The following is a 20,735-nucleotide window of genomic DNA, read 5'->3' on the forward strand; positions in this document are numbered from 1 at the left end:
AAATGTGAGTGTGTGCTCGCTAAGGCAGGGGTTCCTTGGGCAAGACGGATGAGGAGGCTCAGTTTCAGGCCATCCCAGTCGCGAGACTACAAGGGCAGCTTGAGGTCCGAGCTGCGGAGATGGGCAAATGGGAGGGACTGTGACTGTACAGGCAGGTAACGGCAGACAAATCACTTTTCTAGCCTCGGTTTCCTGTGGCTTGTTGGGGCTCTATCATTTACCCTAATGGGCTGCTAATGCTCAATAAACATTATTTTTCTTCCTTCCCTTTTCCTTACAAGATACCTCCCAATGGACAGTCTAGTTAAGCCCCAGGGAGATGGCCCTCAGAACTGAGACGTACTTTCCCCCGTTCGGTTTGGTCAGAGGGCCCACAGAACAGTCTGAACATGCCATCCCCTCCTCAAGAGCCTTCGGGGACTCCTCCACCTCACTGCTTATGGAATAAAGCACAGGTCTGTTAGCAATGCAGCCAAGAAATCCCAGACCTCTCAATAGAATCTGTTTCCCATCCACCCATCCGTCTGTCTATCCTCCATCCATCTGTCCATCCACATACTCACTCAACAAACACCGATGTGTTTTCTCACCTCCCCCTACTTCTCTTCTCTCTCCTTATGCTCAGTTTTCTAAACAACCAGCTTCCTTGGCCTCATGCCTGTGTGGACAGGCTCTTCTTGTCACACTGGGGTGAGGGCTCCTGTTCCTCTTCCCTGCCTATTACTTTCTACCTTTTCTTCAAGGCCAAACTCAAAGGTCACTTCCTTCCTGAAGCCTCCTGCCTTTTTAACTGTCTTCCTTCCTAATGGCTTCTGCCATTAGGGGACATATATGTCCATTCCTAATGCCTTCTGTCATTAGGGGACATATATGTCCATTCCTAATGCCTTCTATCATTAGGGGACATATATTTCATAGCACTGTTTCTGGGTCCTGTTGCACACTCACCTCCACCTCCACTCTACCAGGGTGGCCTCTGTGTACTGTTGCCTAGGTTGCATGCGGCACAAGAACCCCCATCTGAGGGATGTGACCTGATCGGGCTGCCTCTGCCCAGAGGAGAGAGTTCCCCATCCCCACTCCCCGCCCCCATTCATACAAAGGTAACTACTCTCAAGTAATAGGTTTAAGCGGCTGAGTGCTTTTTTCTCTTCCCCACACAGGGGTTATTTGGGCTAGTGGTGGCCTCCCCTGATTCCAGGTCCTTGGAAGCTGGGATAATGTTGGGTCCTCTGTTCCCCAAGCTCCTAAGGTAGCAGCACCAGCTCTCAGAGACCTCTGTGAATGCTCTTGGAAAGAAGGAAGGAGGAGACAGAGAGGGAGAAGGGGAAGAAGGCTATCAGCAAATCTCGGTGCTCCAGGTCTTTGAAGGGGAAGGACTCACATTTACCTTGCAGGGAAAGGAGGCCTCCAGGCTGATGCAGTGGTGGCGACAGGTTTGTTTGGAAATGCTCCGGGAAGCGGTATTCTTGGGCCTGTCACCCAGTGACCTACAGCGCTTGCTGGAGGACCTGCAGACCGGGGCTCCTCCAAATATTGTTTTAAACTGATTGATGCCACGCCAGGCAGAGAAGGGGCAGGCATTTTTCATACATGAAAAACAATACATTCTGGGGCCAAAATGAAATTATTTTACATCTATACGATAACAGGCAAGGAGACAAAGACGGCGTTTGAGGACATTTAAACCCTCAAAATCATTAGTCACTGTCCCGGCGGGCTACACAAATAAATGATCAATGCACAGCAAAGCAAGGCCCTCCGAGGTGTTTGCCCAAGGCCACTTCTGTGTCAAACAGACTTATTAGATGTGAAGGGAATGATTATTTGTACAAAGTGAAGTGAACATGTGCAATAATATTGTAAAATGTTTATTAGTCTAGAGTGTGCTGAATGTTCCTAAAATATATCAGCTTCTCAGCTTGCATTTAATGTACTGTTATAAATGATATCACATCCTTCCAAGCCGATTTTCCGCTTAACGCTAAGCTGCTTTGCTGGGGAAATCGTGTTTTCAGATCTCAAGTATGAAAACATTGTGGGGTTAAACTCTCCCCTCTCCCCCCCAGCCCCCACCTCAATCAGTTACCTCCCTATAAAACTTGTCCTGAGTCTGGCTGCGAGGGATGGGGCAGTTGGTCAGGCCAGATAGTGGTTGGAAAAGGAAAAGGCGTCGGGTGAGCTGTTGTGGGAACAACGTTAGACTAGAAATCCAGAGACTCAGATTTCAGGATCTGCCCACGAGTCCCCTGCTGTGTGACCTTGGGAAAGTCCCTTCCCCTCTTTGGGCCCCAGTCATCTCAGTCGGAAAATGAGAATGTCTAAAGAGACTTCCAGAGCTAAACATTTGTGTAGTCTCAGTCCTTGCTTGCCGAGTCATGAGTCTGGAAGACCCAGTGAGACACTGAAATTGAACAAATAGAGTGCTTTAGAAAAATTCGTATTTTTTTCTACGATTTTGGCAAACTTCTACTCATCCTTCAAGGCCCTGCCCAGACTTCCCTCCTTTGGGGGGCCTTCCCTGATTCCCCTAAGCAATCTGTCAGTGAGTCTTCTTTGCTCCAACAGTATCTCATCCTCATGTCTGTTACTGTACTTCTCACCCCACCAGCCTGTAGGGTCCCCATGTCTCTGTCACCAAGGCCAGCCACAGAATTAGAGCTCAGGGCGCGATGACTGGATGCTATACGGGGAGGAGCAGAGCTGGTGTGACCTTTAGACATTATTCCTCACCTGCCCTGCATTTAAGGGTAGGAATTTCAGCTGGAGTGGGGAAGGGACCGGCTCAGGTTTGCCCATCAGCACCAGTGGAGTTCAAGGGATGAAGAGGGGCTTCTCAGTCTTTCTAGGAAGGGTCAGGTGGAACGCTGCCTACAGTCTGTCACCTCCCCACCTGTTGTGGTCTGTATGTTTGTGTCCCCCCACTAACTCCATATGTTGAAACCCTAATCCTCAATGGATGGTATTAGGAGGTAGGCCCTTGGGAGATGATTGGGTCATGAGGGCGGAGCCCTCAGCGTGGGATTGATGCTCTTCTAAGAAGAGAGACCAGAGAGCTAGCTGCCCCTCCCCTGCCCCGCCCCTGCCATGGGAGGACCTAGCGAGAAGGTGCTGTCTGCAAGCCAGGAAGAGAGCCTCACAGAGCCTGGCTATGCCAGCACCCTGACCCTGGACTTCCCAGCCTCCAGAACCGTGGGAAATACATTTCTGTTGTGTATGTGCCCCACCCTATACTCACTTGTTATAACAGCCCAAGCCGAGTAGGCTAGCACCCCAAACTGGACCAACCAAATCCCGCATCCTAGGCCCTGGGCAGTGGTGGGAGGTGGAGGTGGGCAGTTGTTGGCATGAGGCAAGGGGATGGGGCTGGCTTTGGAGGTTGTGGAGGTGGATGGGCAAACGGGGAGCTTCTGGGTTCCTGGCTGAGTCTTTCACATCCCGCTTTTCCTGCCCCCCCCCCCCCCCAAGAAGGTCTCCTGTAGGGTGATATTCTGGGAGCCCAACTGAAGGTCTGGGGTCTGCTGGGCACCTCAGCCCAGGGCCAGCTGACAGCCGGACATGCATTTGAGAATGCTAGCCGGCTCCGCGGGGTCACCGGGGTGGGAGGGCCAGCTGAGGGGGGGAGTCGCGCTGGTCCGAGCAGGGCATGAATGGAGCCCCCTTCCTCCTCCCTTCACAGCCTCTCCTCAGCAAGGACCGGAAGCTATCTCCGTGAAAATATACCCTAACCTCTGAGAAAATAAAGTTAGAAATAAGCCGTCAAGGCAAAGATAACAAAGAGTGGGAGGGTAGCATGGATTCAGGAGGGATTCCTGCCTGCATTTCATTCCTGGCTTCCCAGCGGAGGGGACACAGCAAGTGTGCCATGTACCGCGTCCGCGAGACAACACAGGCCGTTTGCTTAGAGGAAGCGCAAATCCCTGTGGTGTTGAGGCCTGAGAGAAAATTCTCCTGGGATTTCTTAAAACGGGGCAGTGTCCTCAACAGCGGTCTGTCAGCAACCTGAGCTGGCCTTCTCCCCCTCCTCTTCCTCTTTCTTGTCCTACTTCCTTTGTTCCACCTTCTTCTCCTCCTTTCCGCCTTCTCCGTCAGCACACGGTTAGCGAAGCGGTACTGAGACCCCAGGAAGTGCTCCGGTGAAGCTAGGGTGGCCATGAGCGGGGAGACAGGCCTCGGGACGGGCTTCGGCTGGCCTGCAAATGGTCTCCACCAAGCGGTTGGGTCGCGGTGTGTTCAGGGGCTCCCTTAAGGCTCCTTCCAGTCTCCACCTGTGTTAGAGGTGACTGAGGACATGGCTGCTGCTGTCTGGTGGCAGCTCCTGGAGGACCAAGACTGTCTGTGCATCTCTGCGTCTGCCTTGGTGTGGGGCCTGATATGGGCCTAGCCCTGATGACTGAGCAAGACAGCTGGGGCACCCAGGGGGCTCAGTCGGTTAAGCGTCTGACTTTGGCTCAGGTCACAATCTCACAGTCTGTGAGTTCGAGCCCCGTGTCGGGCTCTGTGCTGACAGCTCAGAGCCTGGAGCCTGCTTCAGATTCTGTGTCTCCCTCTCTTTTTGCCCCTCCCCCACTCACCCTCTCTGTCTCTCAAAACTGAATAAACGTTTAAAAATTTTTGAAAAAAAAAAAAAAAAAAAAGAAGGGAAGACGGCTGAGAGAAGGCAGGTGAGAGGAAGGAAGAGCCAGACTGTGAACAGGTGGTGAATGCATGGCTTCTTATTCCCTCACCTCGTTGCCAGGGGAGCCTTTTAAGAGTAGTTGGCCCCTATCACTGTCCTGCAGAAATCCCTCTAGCGGCTTCCCACTCCTCACCTCACCCAGTCCTACACCTTGACCACCCCCCCCCCCCACCCCGGCCCTCCAAGCCACAGTGGCCTGCCCTGACCACCGGGAGCAGTGAACGCAGGCCCGTCTGGGTCCGGGGGCTTCTGTGTGCCCGTGGACTCTTTCCCCGTGCCTGGCGCGCCAGGCTGACCTGCGTGTGTTCTGTCAGCCCGTTCCCTTGGAGTCAGGTCTCTAGCTGGCTTTGGCCAACGAGAGGCACCCCAGGAGGTCAGAGGGATGGGACAGAGCAGGTCAGGGTATTTATTCCCTTTGCTCTCTCCTTAGGTGTCATGGGCTGGCTGTGTCTCTTGACCAAAGGCTATCACTTCTCTCAAGGAGGCTGACTCTAAGTTTGGCCACCATTTACCCCCTCAGAGTGGTAACAGCCTTGCTGACCCTGGTCCCCGGCTACTGCTCTGTTCCTTAGGTTTCCCTACATCCTTCCCCCTTTCCAATACCTATTCTATAAAGAAACCCTCTTTGAATTCTCCTGTTTTAAATGTGCTACCTATTTCCTGTTGTGGTGCTGACTGACGCACCCCCCATCTCAAGGCCTCTGTACTTGCTGTTCCCACCTCCTGGCATGCTGTTCCCTCTGGTCTTTACATCGGCAGCTATTTTTCAACTTTAAGGTCTCAGCCTGACTGGCACCTTCTCAGAGAGGAGTCACCTCAGCCAAGGGGAACCTCTCACCTGGCGAGTCTCAATCCCTTGACCCTGAATTATTTTCTTCATTGTACTTATCAGTGTCTGACATGTTTTTCTGACTTCCTTCTCTGGTGTGGAAGCTCTAAGAGAGCAGGGGCTTTATCCCTTATTTGCTTCTGTGTTCCCTGAGCCTTGGGCAGTTCTAGCACAGAGTAGGCACCTGCTACAAATGTTTATTGAATTTATAAATAAGATGGATTTAATGTTTGAGTCAGTGCGTAGCATGAATGAATGAATGCACAGTTTGGCAAGTAAATAATCTGAAGTAATTTAAAGGAGGAGTGGATTTGGGCAAATATGTAACAAATGAATGAATGCATAGATGTGTGAGGGAAGGAAGGAGTTAGTGAACGGCTACCAGGATGAGTGTGTGGGCTTGTTTGAACATTTAGTGGGTGACCCAGGTGTTTCTGTCCACTCAGCAGAAAGGTGGCCTTTTGGAACCCAGGAGGTGAGGCAGGGGTGTGTGTGGGGGGTGGGGGTGGGCTGGAAGAGGAAGTCCCGGAGATCTATGACGTGAGCAGAGTATAGCGCCATGATAGACCCTCCCTTCCTGATGGAGGTCAGCATGGAGGACCTTTTGCCCCACACAGTGGCGCCTGCAGGTTCTGATTTTGGCCCTTGCTTCTCTGCCTCAAAGCAGCTCCTTTTCCCACCAGAGCCCTTTTCTATTGAAAGGTTCTCCTAGGAAGGGCACCCATATCAGCCACCCACTCCTGCGTGCAGATTCACAAGAATTGCTCACACAGCCAAAAAATCATCACGGACCAGCTTCTGTGAGAAGTCTTTGCACTGAGTGAGCCAGTCCCAGTCTCCACACTCAAAAGGCTGGTGGTCCCAGAGGGGATGGTGAACACTGTGGGGTCCCCCTGTGGGGCTGTGGGAGTTCAGGACAGCTTGTGCTGTCCTCTCTCTGCTCAGTGAGGATGTACCTTACAGGGCACCGTCAGACGGTAGGGGAGGAGACAAGCATCCAGGCAGGTGGAGAAGGAGGTGGGAAGCCGAGCGTCCCCTCTCCCAGGCCGACATGGCACCCTCTCACCTGCCTCCTTTATGCCTTTCTTGGCGGACACAATCTATTCTCATCCATGAGCTCTTGTAACCCTCACGCAGGGCAGAGAAGTGGCCATTGTCTTTCACAGCTGGACACCCAGGCCAGAGAGAGGATGTGGCTTGTCTGTGGTGGCCCATAGAATCAGCATCTGCCTGTCTCCATTCCAGATAGTACCCGTGTCTAAGTACTATCCCTCAGCACCTGCACAAGGCCAGCAGCTCAGTGAGGGTGCAAGGCAACCACGTGGGGTTGAACACTGCTTCTCTGATCCAGCTGTCAGCGTGTGTGTGTGCGCATGTGTGTCACCTGAGAGGAACTGCACAACCCTTCTGCTGTGGGTTGAATCGTGTCCTCCCCAAATTCATATATTGGCGTCCTAACCTCCAGTACCTGAGAATGTGACCTTATTTGGAGATAGGGTCTTTACAGAGGGCATTAAGTTAAAATGAAGTTGTTAGGGTGGGCCCTCGTCCAATCTGACTGCCGTCCTCATAAAAAGGGGAAATGTGGGGACAAAGACTCATGCCTTGTGAAGATAAAGGCAGAGACTGGGTGATGTTTCCACAAGCCAAAGAATGCCAAGATTGCCAGGAAACCACCGGAAGCCAGATTCTCCCTCACAGCCATCAGAAGGAGCCAACCTGGTCGAGGCCTTGATTTTGGACTAGAATACTCCAGAAAGGTGAGACAATACAGTTCTGTTGTTTAAGCCACCCAGTCAGTGGTGTTTTCTTATGGCAGCCTGGGGAAACTCATAAACTCTGTCTGGGCTTCAGGCTTCTAGAGCTTTAGAGGTGAGGACCTACTGTGTGTAGGCTTGAAGAGGCAGTGTGGTGGTGAGAGTGGGCAGGAGACAGGGGACAGGAACTGATTTCCAGTCCCAGATCTGCCACTCACTTGCTGGGCTCAGTCTTCCTGCCTGTGAACAGAAGGGGTGGGGGCTTAAGATGGCTTGGGCCCCAGAGCACCTGGGTGGTTCCGTTGGTTAAGGATCTGACCTTGGCTCGGGTCATGATCTCACAGTCGTGCGTTCCAGCCCCACATTGGGCTCTGTGCTGACAGCGTGCAGCCTGGAGCCTGTTTCAGATTCTGTGTCTCCCTCTTTCTCTGCCTTCCCCCATTCATTCTCTCTCTCTCTCTCTCTCTCTCTCTCTCTCTCTCCAAAATAAGTAAACATTAAAAAAAAGTTTAAAAAAAGATTGCTTGGGCTCCTCCTAGCCTATATATATTTTCTTGGGGAGCAGTGAAGACGGGGCCCAGCAAAGGTGGAGGGTCCAGCCCAGGTGAGCCAGTGTGCTAGCAGGGAGTGAGCCCCAGAGCTCAGCCCTCACTTCTTGCACAGTGATTACTCCTGTGCCCTTGGTGCCTCCCAACAGGGTCCATGGAAAGCCTAACCTCCTTCTCTGATGCTTTTTTCTCAGCCCCTGGGTGGCATTGGTGCTGAGAGAGAGAGAGAGAGAGTGAGAGAGAGAGTGAGAGAGAGAGTGAGAGAGAGAGTGTGTGTTTGGAAAGGTATCATCCTGAAGGGGGAAGCAGTTGGTAGGTCCCACTGGTATCATGTGAGTTCTAGTGCGGCCTCTCCAGGCTGCCTGGATGGGTGGCCTGTGGCTCTTGGACCCACTGTGCAGAGGCACAATATGTCTTTGTCTGGCCAGGGCTTCTGAGGACCATGGAGGCTGATCATATGGCCCATTAGTATTTTCTTGGGGTCCCTGGTGGGAAGCTTGATGCCCTAACTGTCTTTTTGACTTCCCTTCCTGCCTGCCTCCAATACTTTCTGGAAGCCAGCCCAGGGAGTCAGGTCACTCAGCACCAAATGGACAGCAGCATCTTAAAACAATTTATAATTGTCGGATGGTTGTAGAGTACTCCTCTGCCTCCCTGCTTTTCAGTGCCTTAAAGACTGTCTCCTAGGAAGATCCCCAGTGAGGTACTTGCCACAAGGCTCTGTCCTCAGCCAGGGCGGCTCAGGCTACTCTCAGTCGTTAATTTCATGAAGCCGAAGCGACAGCGAAGATGCTGGTTGGCAGAACCGAATATAAAGGTTCCGTGTTTGAAAACATGGCTTTGAAAACTGATTGTCTGAGTGTGTGGTGGTGAGGTATATTTCATAGTTCTTCGTATGAAAAGAATCTGGAGGTCATAGTGGTACCCGAGGTCAGCGCAAGCTCACAATGCCAGAGCAAGGAAGCACAGTTGAGGTTGCAGGGTGTAGGTGTGGTTTCTTGAGCAAGGAGGTAACAAGTCTGTTGTTTCTGACACATCTGACTCCCTATTTACCCAACATAGGAAATCTGCCAGTAAACCGCCAGTGATAAGGAGTTTTCCCAGTCTTGAGCTGTTTCTGTTAGGAAGTTCTTCCTTGTATTCGGCCTCCTTGTGATTTTATTCAATAATAATATATATATATATTTTTTTTTTACAGTGAAGAGAGGCTTTAATCAATGTTCTTGTAAGAGCAGGTGTCTGACGGACAGGCACATCAGGGGCAATTACTGCAGGCAATTTACCTCCTAGCACGCAGGTCCCTCCCCTGGTTGCTCATTGGCTGAGTACTGCAGAGTTATAGCCTTTCCTGGAGGTCACCTATGCCCACCTAAGGCAAAAAGTGGTCTGATTGGTTCAATGATATTTTTCAAGTAGGTACTGGGTGACATACTGTTTTTATCTTTGTTTTCTGGCACTCATTAAGTTTATCTGCTCTCCTATCCTCTGAAAGTCTTCTGTGTTTTCCAAACAGGAATCCCATCTTTCAGGCCTTTTCTTCTCTAGGGAGGACAGCCCTCCCTCCTTCACCAGTTTTTCCCAGGACATGGCTTGGAGAACCTTTCGTTCTTGGTCGTGACCCACATTATCATTCTCCCATTAATCTTTACCTTGAATTCCATATGGAGTATGGTGAGATCACCATCTCCCTTGTTCTAATGATGATACTCCTATTGATGCAACCAGAGGCGGAGGCTCAGGTACTGTGAATCCGTAAGCCTCAGTGACCAGAGTTTGTGACCCTGGATGTTTCTCCAGAAATGGCTCATTCATTCTTTCCTATAGGGACCTGCATTAAATCACACAGTGATTTAGACAACTGGGCTCCATTTTCAGCGCCATCCTGGCTACAGCCTTTCCTTTTCACATCCTCCTTGCTGTTATACCAGAACTGATGGCCCCCCTAGACACCCTGGTCAGGGCTTTCCAATTTCAACCTGTCTACACTGAAAAGGGTTAATTACTTCGAGTGCCCTAAGGCCTGGATCAGAGAGTCACACACTCTCTCTAGGACTCCGTTTCCTCATGTGTAAAATGAGGAGGCCAATCCAGCTCCCCTCCAGAACCCCCTCCGGCCCTGATATCTGATGTGCCGAATGCGAGATGTGGGCATTTTTGCTCCCACGACCCGCCAGCAGGATCGACGTGTTGGTGGCGCCACTCACATCGCACGGCAGTGGCAGAGGCTCATCAGGGTCAGTGGGGAGAAAAGTCCTCCCCCAGATCCTGCGGATTTCAGGGAGAGGCACCCACCCACAGGGAGAATAAACACCAGCATCCACGTGGTCACCCCTCGGAGGTGCAGTGATCAGGTCTAATCAAAGGCGGGGGGACGTGTGCTTTTGCCGGTGAATCCCCTTGGCCTTGGAGCCAATCTCCATCTTGGCAGGAGGGACTCTTACTTGATCGGGGCTGAGTTCTACGAGCAACTGTAAATTCTCAGTGAAACAGCCCCGTTGGGCCTAATTTCAACCACTTAACCCAGGGGTTGCATTCTTGAAGTGTTCTGCCAAACGCATTCGCCTCCCGGCTGGGGAGACCACAGCTCCTGAGCGCTCTTGCAGCTGCATCACCACCAGCCTTTCTGCTGTCACCTGCCTGAACGTGAGCTCGAGACCTGCCCCCCCGCCCCAAGCTCCTTTCCATCCCACTTCCGCTGAGGGCGCTGCCCAGTGTCATTTCTTGGCAAACGCGGGTCTGCGTTGGCTGCCACCGATCCTGTCCTTCTGAGACCAAACAGCTGGGCAACCCGGTGAAAGCCTGGTGAGCTTTGGAAGCCGTGTCTAAATGCCCGGCTGACTCAGTCAGGTGCTCAGTCGAGCTGGCCAAACGACAGCTGAAATGGGCAAGCAGAGTCCGAACCCCTGGTCGACTTGGTTAAATACTGGTCAGCTGGTCCGAATGGCGTCCAAACAGCCCGTCAATGTGGCCCAAGAAACGGATGCCCTCCGAGTGAGGGTCAAACTATAACAAAACATTGATTCGGTTTAAATAACAGGTCAACTTAGTCCAATCCTACCAAGGCGATTGTTCAACTTGGACAAGCAATCAGCTTGATCAAACGACGCCCAAGCAACCTGTTTTTAGAGCAAAATGAAGCCAAAACACCAAAGCAACTCTGTGGCTGGCCATCGGGTCAGACAATGCCAGAACAATAGGTCAGCTGGGTCAAGTGATAGCGGTATACCCAGGTGGCTGTAAACAGCCCATCGACCGCCTCAAGCCGTGTCAAAATATTTGGATTAATTCACTCAAACATCCAGTCGGTTCAATCAAACCCATTCAAGTCGGTTAACGGATGCCAAAACACTCATCCAACTTAAACAGTCCGTCAGATGGATCTAACCGTGACAGAACAACTGGTCACCTTGGTGAAACAACCACTCACCACAGCCAAACAAGCAGTCGACCCAAATGAAGTGAAAGCAACAGGTCACACTGGTCACCATGCAGTAACAAAACACCCACTCCGTTCTGTCAAACAACCTCTCAGGCAGGAGAGGCTGTGTCTAAACATTCAGTCAGTTCTATGAAGAGCTAGTTGTCTTGATACCGTGAAACCAAAACAACCACTTGACTTGCTTGAATTAATGACAAGGCCAAGTGCTTAGAGCGCACCTCTGCTCTGTCCAGCTTTCCCGGGCAAGCGACGCCAGAAGAGATGGGGGATGCTGCCAAGCGGATGGCTCACTCTCTGCTCTTCACCAGAATGCCCAGCAGCTCAGTCTCAGAACATCCAGAAAGAAATCAGACCTGTCCCTCGATTGGGTAAATAAACCTTCTAATGTGGAGATCGGGCTTCTTGGAGAGAAACGGGTGGAGAGGAGAAGATCTGCGAAGATGGTTTCTGTCCCTTCCTCCAGCCCGCAGTGGGGTAAAAAAGCCCCTGCCAATGTCCCTTGTTGCAAAGTAATTGGGATGAGGACGCTTCTGTCCAGTGACCAGATCAGCGAGCTGTGAGGCTGCTCAGTGCCTGAGTGACCCGGTTGTGAGCCATGACCTGCTGTGTTGGGTTAGTTAGTTCTCAGAGCGAGGCACTAGCCCCACGGCATGAGCCTGGTTTCCAAGGCCTGAGCCCTTCACTGGGACCAGAACTTTCCTGCCAATTCCAAGAGCTCAGGTCATCACTCATTCACAGCTCACTAATGACAGTGACACTCCTGAGTGTTTACTGCATGCCAGGCACTGGGCTAAGAAGCCCTTTTCATACTCCAGCACATGTTATCTTTACCAACCTCAAGGAGGCCCACACTGTTATTACCCCCATTTTACTGATGAGGCTTATGGGGGCTCGTAGAGGTAAAGACAGTTCTCTAAGATCACAAAACTATTGAGTGGCAGGGCCAGGATTTGAAACCAGTTCAGACTTTAGAAGCCAACTGTCCCTTCAGAAAACTTACTGGAAGAAGGGGTGAAGGAACGAGTTGGCTTGCACTGCAGTCCACGAAGGTGTGACAGGTCGTAAGAAGCCCCTGCGTGTGTCTGTATTTGTGGTGGCTGTAAGAGAAGAGTGCCTTCATTCTGGTGGAGACTCAGGTGGAGACGAGTTGAGAGCCTGAATTTCAGTAAAACACACTCTCAACTTCGAGTCTACCCTGGTGCTGACCCCTCTTGCCGAGGAATGCCACATGGGTATTACTCTCCCAGAGGCCAGTGGGTCCCGGGATACCTAGACGTATGGGCAGCCTTGAGGTCTGGCTTATAGGACAGGGGGCCGGCGACTTCCTGAGATCTGCCCAGTCCTTCCCACTAAAAGCCCCCTTGGCGCCTGCCTCCGGTACCCGGGCAGCAGGTCTGAGCCCACTATTGACCACAATTGACACCCCCCCTTCATTCAAGGAAAGTCATGTTGACTCACTCCCCGCATTAGGCGCAGACCATTTTATTGAACGCTAACGCAAATCACCGGGGCAGGAAATGTCGTAAAGAGAAAAGTAATCTTCTGACGGAAAAATAAATTATCAGCAGTGTTCCGAAGGAAAAGAAACATTCTTAAATAATTTCTCTTGCTGTTGGTATTGGCTGGCAGTGTGGGCCAGCCAAGCAAATGGTAATTTCCAAATTAGATTATACATTATGTCATATTAGTTTTATATTAGAAAAACAAACGGGATCAGAGGAGAAGTGCCAAGGTTGGCGGGCCGTGCTGGCCACGTGACCGGCTGTGTTTCCACTGCAGAATGTTTAATGATTCCGGGAGAGGTGGAAGAGCAAACATTCAGACCAGAATGGGGGCGGGTGCAGAGTGGCTGCGTAGAGGTGGGCCTTCCTGGGAGGGAAAGCACAGGTCCCAGGCCAGGCCTCTGTGCGTGTGGCTAGCAGCCCGAGTGGGGAGCCAGGGAGCATGCTCGGGCCGTGGTCACGTCCTTTGCTTTCTGGCAATCTAGGCTCTCCCTGGAGGGGCTGCTCCACAGCACTGGCTGTGAAAAGCACCATGGCCGGAAATGTGCATAGGAACAGCAGGTGGAGGTGCCCGTGTGGGGTCCCAAGAAGGGAGAACCTGCTGCGGTCCTGTGATGTCCTCACTTCCCCAGGGAGCTGTCCTTGGGCAGGGGAGACAGACATGTCTGTGTCTTCCCAGAGTGCGAAGCCAGGGAGATGCTAGAGGGCAGACTTTAATTCGGAGCCCTGGTGCCAGCTCACCTTTCCTGCGGGCTTATCTGCGCCAGGTGATTTACCTGCACTTACTTATTTACTCCCCACGGCAATCCCAGCAGGGCAGGGACAGCAAGGGAGAGCCAGAGAGGTTGGGTAACCTGCCTGACATTACTTCGTCGGGAAGTGGCAGGGCCACGTGGACCGAGGCTGTAGGGCCTGCAGTCTTCACCACCACACCGTTGGGCAACGCTTGTGCCAACATGAAGTTCAGTGTCCTGTAGTGGGGTGCCGGGGTGTGGTGAGAGAGAAGGATGGCCAATTGCTGGACAAGAGGGTTCCTGCAGGGGCGCCCGGGCGGCTCAGTTGGTTAAGTGGCAGACTCTTGATTTCGGTTTAGGTCATGATCTCACACGGTTCGTGAGTTTCCCACATCAGGCTCTGTGCTGATGGTATGGAGCTTGCTTGGGATCCTCTCTCTCCCTCTCTCTGCCCCTCCCCTACACGCTCTCTCTCTCTTTCTCCAAATAAATAAATAAACATTAAAAAAGAGGGTTCCTGCAGCCACTGAGGTATCAGACCCCTGACATCTAAAGCCCCTTTCTTCCTGAGACTACTGCTTGAACTTCTCCACTTGTTTGTGTGTGAATTTGGGCAAGTATCTTTTACCAAACTGTGAGCTTCTCATGGGCAGGAATCTTGTCTGATTATCTCCGGATTCTTTGTACCTAGAACAGAACTTGATTCTACTATTGACGGTCGCAGCAGAGACAGGAAAAGCAAGAAATCCAGGTGGCTAGAACTGGAAAGGTGTCAGGGCTTAGGAGACTTGGTCAGGATTCACAGACCTCAGACATATGCTAAGCTGTTTCCTAGGCCGTGGTGAGCATCGCTAATGAGTCACGGTGCACCTGCCCTTACAATTCTCAAGCAGTCGCTGCTTGCCGTCAGCGTTAGCACCGACAGGAAGCCTACCCGTCACTGCTGATCTAGCCCCCCTTCTAGCTTGCAACTGAGAAAACTGATAGCAAAGGGAAAGAGAGGCAACTTGTCTGAAGTCACACAACCGGTCATGCACACAGCGAGATCTGGAACCCACTTTCCAGAGCATACGGTGAAGTTGAAAGGGAAAAAATTAGAATGGATTCTTTAACAAGTATCCGGCAATTAACAACCATGTGCCTAGCTCCGACTGCACGGTGTTAGGATGAAGAGATAAAAGAGAATGTAGGGATTAATCAGGCAGCAATGCAGGCTGGAAGTCCATCACTTTGGACACCCCTGTCTTCCAAATATTTTCTGTATTCCTCAGGACTTCTGGGTTCTAGTTCTAGATCTTTCCCTGTGGCAGTGTACACCCTCTCTCCTACTTCTATTTTTTCCATCTGTAAATGAGGGCAGGCATGGTGCTCAAGCTCTCTGAGATGTAAAATCCCTTCTGACTCTGATATCCCAGGATTCTGTGGTCCCGGAAGTCAGCCCAGATTCTCCCAAGACGCCACTACTCCTTGGAGGGATCCAGGCCCACGGGAAGCTGCAGTAATGCGCTTGGACCAGCAGGGGGAGAGGGAGCATTCTGCATGATTCCTGCTTACCTTCTGTTCTGACCCCCCTGGTGGCCTGGAGGGTTACTGCAATTCTGACTTCCTGGAGTGCTCCGTGCTCAGCTTCCGGGGATTATTTACTCTGAAAACAAGTGTATGCATTTACCAAACATACTTTGGGCCCCTCCTCTGGGTTGGGCCCCTTGCTGAGTGCTAGGGACCCATCTCTGCCCTTGGAAGAGTGCACAGTCCAGTGAGGGGGCAGAAATGCACGGAGGCCACTCAAAGGCAGCATATGCTGTGACTGGGGGTGGGGGTGGGTGGGTAGTGGAGGTCCCGTGGGAGTGCAGGGGAACCTTCCTGGTAAGTCTTCCTGGAAAAAAAGTGATATCTGAGCCCAATCCCGAAGGATGAGGTGGAGTTTGATAAAAGGACAGGGGTGGGAGTAAATGCTCCGGGTAGAGGGAACAGCATAAGCAAAGACCCAATTGTAGGAGACAGAGTGAGTCGAAGGTAGGGAATTGCAGGTGGTGCTGTGGGCTGGAGGGCAGTACCATGTGTGTGAGGGGCAACGGTGGAGGGCAGGGACACGCATGCTTTCACTCAAAAATATTTATTGACTCTCTACTGAACATCAGGCTAAATTGTGCAAGGCCTTGAATGCAGTCCCAAATCTGGAATCATTTTCCCTCCTGGGCTCCAGCCTTTGTGCCCAAAACATTTAGAAGAAGAATTGGTTTCTAAGTTTAGTTAATTACTGTTTGACTTCTTCCGTCTTCCCATGGAGATAGTTACCCTCAAGGGAGGCAGGACAGGAAACTGGCCTCAGGACCAGGAATAGCATCAGGGACGGTGTAGTCCAGGACAGGTGAGACAACAAGAGTGGGAGACGAGGCTTGGCCCGGCCAGCTCCCTCTCCACCTGGCTGTCGCTCTCTCTCTTTGGCTGCCCATGTCTCCTTAAGGACACGAAATCCACAGCTATCATCCTCCCCGGTCACTGTGGCTGGTCCCATGTCTGGGTGCTTGCTCCAGAGGGGAGGGTGTTTGCACGAGGGGCTGGCTGGTGCACTGGGCATAGTTGGGTTCAGAGGCTGGAGTGAGTGGCTGAAGGGGCAGGAGGGCAGAGAAATCCCTTGAGGTTAAGAGCTTTATGAAGGCAAATCCCGGAACAGGGGCAAGGTGGTGTCTTAGCCAGGAGACAGAGCCCTATCAGCAGGGCGCGATAGGTCCTGGTGGACGGGAAGCTACAGGGAACCGTCATGAATTGCACGATTATGGTGTGCCAGGAGCTTTGCTTATATTCTCTCACTAAAACGCTGCAGTAAGCTTGTCAAGGAAGGTGATTCCCCATACTGTGGTTGGGTGTGATAGTAGTAGCCCAGGCACTGGGAGGTTAAGTGACTTGCCCAAGGTCACACAGTTCGAACGTTGTACTTTGGGGATCAGAACTCAGTCTCTCTGACTCCGTAGTCACTTCTCTGCAGCGTGTCGCTGTGACTCTTTGCGTTTCTTTCCAAAATGTGGGGAGCCACAGCCCTCCTCCTCTTCACACTCTGCTCTCTCCGTCCGAGACACCATCTCTTCTGTCCATATTCTTTACTTGGTGAAATTTTCATTGTTTTCAGGTCTGATTCATAAGTTCTTTGTGAAAGTTTCTTTGACCCTTCCAGGTAGATTTTATTTTATTTAGTCCATCCATCATCCACCATCCATCCCTTTAGCCCTTAACTTCCAGAGGGATATCTGGCTGTGCAGGTAGTTTGTCGTCACCTCCTCTGTGATCCGTGGCACTTTGTCAACAGCCGAGCATCATCACCCCCGACGGCCTGGGGGCTCCCCCAGGGCAAGAGCGGGCCTGACTCTTCCTGTCCGTGGTATTGCGCGACACAGTCTGCTTCCTGTCCACCTTGCCTTGACTCTTCTCTTACACAAAATAAATTCTTAAATTTGGCCTGTTCCTCGAAGGGAGAATGCCAATGTCTGGAGTGACTTTGGGTTGAAATTGAGAACTTTTTTTTTTTTTTTTTTTTGGTGCTAAGAGAGATGCTTGCAAATAGCTGCTGTGTGGTAGGAGAACTGACCTGGGGAATCCTGTTAACAAGTGGATGCTTTTGCTTTTCCCTAAGACCACAGGGTTACCCTAGAGCTGTAGAGAATTCCGGACATTTCAGGGAGGCTAGGCTCACCTCACCAGCCCGGGTTGGGCAAACCTTTGCTTAAAACCAGGGAACGCACAGGGACTCGGTATGTGTCCGGGGGCTCGTGGGGGTGGGTGTCGGGGCGTGAGCCCGTTCCAGATGGGACGGCCTGAACATTCATCAGTTTTTTCTGAGTCGTATTGTGGTAACAGACACACCATAGCATGTCCCAAATAGGGGCTTTACACTAACAAGTTTACTTTTCCCCCACATTATATTTTGTCTGTGGTGGCTGCGGGTTCGCTGTGGCTCCGCTCCATGCGTCCTCTCTATTCCAGGATCCTTGCGAAGCAGCTGTCCCTGTTTGGGACATGACGTACTCAGGGCAGAGAGCAAAAAGAAAAATGACTGGGCCCCACAATAGCTCTTAATGTCGCCTTGACTCCTATTCCATGGACCCAAGCGAGACCCATGGCTGAGTCCAATGTAAACGCCTCCCCTGGTGGGGGCTCTGTGAGCTGCCTGTCAGTGCACGGGGACCTCGAAAAGCCTCTTGTGGGGAGGGGGGAGTGAATAATCAGGAGCAAGAACACAATCTGTCACAGGTCAGAACCCTCATGCGGCCACAAACCAGCTCCCTCCGCCAGCCTTGTGTGGCCCAGGCGCGTGCTTTCCAAGTTTAAGAATCTGTGGTGTCTGTGGAGAAAACAGATCCCCAAATTAGACATAAAAAGTGTGACTCAGGCTGTGGGGGTTACATCGGAGTGCAGAGAAAGGAGGGCAGGAGGGGGTGAGCTGGGCGGGAGACCCTTCCTTGACCCCTTGCCTGGCAAACTCCTGCTTTCCTTCCATGGTCTAGATCTAAACGCCACCCTTGAGAAGCCCTTCGGGGTTACCCACCGAGCCAAGTATGGTGCTCTTCCTCTATGCTCCCGTGCCCTTTCGCTTTTCACGTTTCACACCTACTTCGCTGTGTGTGGGGTCTGTTTACGTGCCTGAACTCCCAGGGGGCACTGGTGTGCCGCGTCTGGCTCCCACCCGCTCGTGAGACTTGACCGTGTGCGTCTCTTCCCAGCTCCATGTTCAGTGGCATCACGTGGGCAACTTGAAAATTGGCCACGGTTGGAGTATCTACATCCCAGAGAGCAGCAGGCCCTACGGGTAAGGACCATTTTACTTCCACGAGGCAGCTGTTAAACCCTTGCCATCTGCCATCACTCTAGAGTGTGGACGGCGTGAGGGCCAGGACGTGCCTCGCTCACCTCTGTCTCCCTGCAGCGTCCGGGGCAGGAATGGCTGTTCCACAGGGTGTGAACTGACTGAGAGTGGCGGGGAGGGTACGATGAATGCACTTAGGATGGTGGGCAGAGCCGCAAATGGACGCGTGTCTGGCTGGACTGGAGCTCCATCCGTGCCTCTTCCTCCCAGGAAGGGCCTCCTCCTCCTCCCAGGCCTCTGGGCCTGTGCCCATCGTCCCAGGGGAGGTACGTGACAGGGCTGAACACAGAAGGCCTGCAAGCCCTTCTGGGCCTTGTCCTCCAGATCTCAGAGCTTTCGGAATTGAGAGTGTTTCCAGAGGAAGTAAAGGAGGGAAGAAGGCTGTGTCCCGAAGAAGCCTAAGGGGGAGGAGAAGAGGGGCCTGGCCAGGCCTGTGTGTCCTAAGCAGCTCTGCTAGGAGGTGGTAAGAGCTCCAGGAGGAAAGGCTGTGGGGTGCACCAGGGCACCTGCAGGTGGTGGCGGAGGGAGGCCAGACAGGCAGGGCCACGTGTTGGGGGAGGGGGATCTTTAGGTGAAATTGGTGTGGCGCTAAGTGCCCTGCCCTCGGCCCCGCACCTTGGTGTCGTGTAGGATCCCCAAGTATGGAATGACCCCGGAAACTTGGGGTAAGAAATTCCCAAGATCGAGACCTGAGGTTTATGCTGCTGCTCATGAAGGATTTAGACCAGAGGTTGGCAAATGTTTTCCGTAAAGGGCCATATAGTCAACAGTCTCGGCCTTGTGGGCCATACTGTCTCCATCATAACTATTTAACTCTGCCCTCGTCGGGTACAAGCAGCCGTGGACAGACATAAATGAAAGAGCGTGTGGCTGTGTTCCAGTAAAACTTTACATATGGACACAAATTTAAATTTTGTATGATTTTCATGTGTCTTAAAGTGTTCTTTTTAAAAAATTTTCCCCCCAACCATTTAAAAATGTAAAAGAGAGTCTTCACTCACAGGTGGTAGCGAGATTTGGTCTGTGGGCCGGAGTTTCTGACTCGGATCCAGACGAGTGTGTTGGACAAGCCAGTCCATCAGTGCAAGTCAGTAAGGTCCGTGCACCTGGACAGAGTGGGTGAGAACGCACCTTGCCCTGGGAGCACAGCATGAACCTGTCCAGAGGGAGGACACCGCTTCCTCTCTCCCTCTGCACCCCTCTCCCGCCAGCCCTGCTCTGGCTCCCGGGGTGCTGCTGCATTCCACAGCTTTCCGTGGTGCTTGTCTACAAGAAACTGGGTCCCCGACAAGCGGGTGACCGGGCAGCTGGACTCGGCGAGGCAGGCGGGCCGGCGGTGTTCAGTCTCCGGGAAATGAGTGTGGACACGGCTTGGGCCCAGTGGGGCGGCCCACCCTGGTCTGCCCAGATCAGGTTCCCGGCGGCGTCTGAGCACTGTAAACACAGCGGCTGGACAGGCCACCTCTCCTGAGGCCCACTGAAGGTGGCCCTGCCCAGGAGGAGAGTGGGATTGGGGCTGACAATTTGACATAAACCACAGGGCAGTGTCCGGTGGCTGGGGAAGCCCAGAGACCCCCCCTCCCCAACGCCCCCTTGCTCTCTCTAGTGGCAGCTGCTGTCAATTACCTTGTGGAGCCAGGGGTCTTTGGAGTGGGGAGGCCCTTGAGAGATCCCCTAGCTGCCCCTCCTGGCAGGGATGGGGAAACTGAGGCCGAGAGAGGCGTGGACACTTGCTTAAGGCCAGGTAGTCATTGCCAGACTGGACTAGAAGCTTGGTCCCTAGCCTCCCAAGACAGGGCTCCGGCCCCCTCCCAGGGTGACTTGGAGAAGAAGGACTCTGAGCGGCACCTGGGACTGTGCCTCTCATAGCCTTTAGCTGCTCCCGTGGAGGCTCTTTTGTACCCTTCAAGGAGCACTGGAATAGGAGTCAGGGGACCCGATCGTCAAAGCCACTGCTGACTGAGGGTCCTGGCCACACTCCTTGAGTTGTGGAATGCTCATCTTGAGATGGGGACACAGTCTAGGGGTGGTGAAATGACTGGCCCAATGTCACTCAGCTAGCCAGTGGGAGAGCCACGATGAAGCCCAGGCTTGTCAGATTTCAAATTCTGTTCTTCGTCATGACCTCTGTTTTCAGCCCCAGCCCTGGACTTATTGTGAGGCTCCAGGCAGCTCCCTGACCTTCTGGGCTCCTGTGGGTGGTCTCCAAGGACTCTCTAGGCTCTGGGGTGCTGAGCTTGTTGTGCACCTGAGGACCCCCCGCTGTGGCTGAGCCACGGCCCAAATGCCCTTGTATAGACCCCTGCCCCTCTCCTGTCCCTCTGACATTATGGGAATCTCACGCCTCAGGCCTCAGCCTGTGACACATTCCCAGCCCTCCGCCCAGG

This window comes from Leopardus geoffroyi, chromosome C1, assembly GCF_018350155.1.
Source record: "Leopardus geoffroyi isolate Oge1 chromosome C1, O.geoffroyi_Oge1_pat1.0, whole genome shotgun sequence".
NCBI lineage: Eukaryota > Metazoa > Chordata > Mammalia > Carnivora > Felidae > Leopardus > Leopardus geoffroyi.